Genomic DNA, 1,726 nt, shown 5'->3' on the forward strand with positions numbered 1-1,726 from the left:
GTCGTATTCCATTTATTTACACGAGTGCATTTGTTCCTGGACCGGCCTGATTTACAGCTGTGTCGACGAACACAGACCGACACGCTGACGGCCTGTGGCAGCTGAACAAGTCGCCTGTCAGGTTACGGCTCTATGGAAATAAGTTTTGAAGAAAAATCCCAAGGAACTCGCTTAAGTATTCAAGCTATGAACGTGGAAATTCCTTTAATGATTTATATTAATTCTAAGTAAATACATGTTGTTGAGTTAATAGCTCATATTTGCATTTAATAGTTTTAGCAGGTCGTTACTAATTTTACAATTATAATGTTTTTTACTGTTACATTATGTTCTGTAATTGGTCTGTTATTTATCTTTTGTCGCTTATTAGCTATAATTAAGGCTTTAACTTGAAATACGATGTAGTCAGAGTTGATCTCTGCTATTCATTTAATAGTTGTTTGGTTTCTTGTACTTAGCCTTAATTTTCACACATTGTGATGTTAAAAATATGTAGATAGACTAGTATTTATTTTAATTACCATAGAGAATTTATTTGAAACTATGCTTTTTTTATCATGACTTTTTTATTATATTTTCTTAAAACGTGATCTCATAAAAGTCAACATTCGTCTGTATTTACGAGTACTTGGTATTAATTTATCCCCAAAGACCATACCATCAAGGTCAACAAATATTACGAGCTCACAAACGAACTCACTCGAAATAGGTTCGTCGTGGATTTATACGCGGTAGAAGTGGGAGCGAGAGGTATAACGGCTAAATCTCTCTACAACCTGCTAAAAGACTTGGGCCTGTCCAGAACTCACATCAATTCGTTCTTGGAACGTACTTCGAAGGCAGCCCTAGTAGGTTCTTTTCAAATATGGTTGGGTAGGGAGAGGAGCTTGGACAGTGGAGGTGAGCGTTTAACGCGCGTTAGTTAGGGGCCCCTTAAACCTACACCTGGGTCGCAAGTCCCAGGCACTGTTGAAGCTCCACTCCCTGCAACGCAATGGACCCGGCACCCGCACGGTGAATCCATTGAATGCTAAGAGGTTTCGTCTCTAAACGAATGTACCCTATAACGTAACGTTTAATTTCGATTCGTTTTACGAATTTTTCATCATTAATCAAAGCAGAACAAGGAGAGAAAGTGAGAGGTAATGTTTGAACAAACTTTGGCACCGAATCTGCTGGGCCAATATTGGCGATGCTTCATCGAGAAGACTTGAGAAGCTGGAGCAGTGTTTGTTCAAATAATGGCTCACATTGACCATTAGAACGACGTAACGCAAATCGTCAATCATCCGTACGCATTAATCTTCTGCAGACAACTTGATAGATCATCGTTGTACGTCAGCGATGTAAGAAGCAACATGGTATAATGGATGCGGTAATGTATTTTATACATACCATATTCACCTGAATAAGTATGGGTCATTGATATTAATTATCAACTCATCGAACATTTGATAGCATTTATTATAAGTAATTATATATCATACCGTAAAATATGATTTCTATCTATTGTCATAAAAAAAATATTATCAGTTATTTGTAATTGAAGCGGATCTCATTTGTAGTTGATCTAAAACTTCGTACTTATTATCTTGTATTAAAAATCGCTTTTTTGCACATTCTTTGTATTTATTTTAAACGGTTAAATAAGATACTATTTATAGTGTTTTTACTACTGAGACTACAATGTCAAAGGTTAGACAGACAGACACCATATTTTACAAGC

The sequence above is a fragment of the Danaus plexippus genome, chromosome 10, assembly GCF_018135715.1.
Source record: "Danaus plexippus chromosome 10, MEX_DaPlex, whole genome shotgun sequence".
NCBI classification, from domain to species: domain Eukaryota; kingdom Metazoa; phylum Arthropoda; class Insecta; order Lepidoptera; family Nymphalidae; genus Danaus; species Danaus plexippus.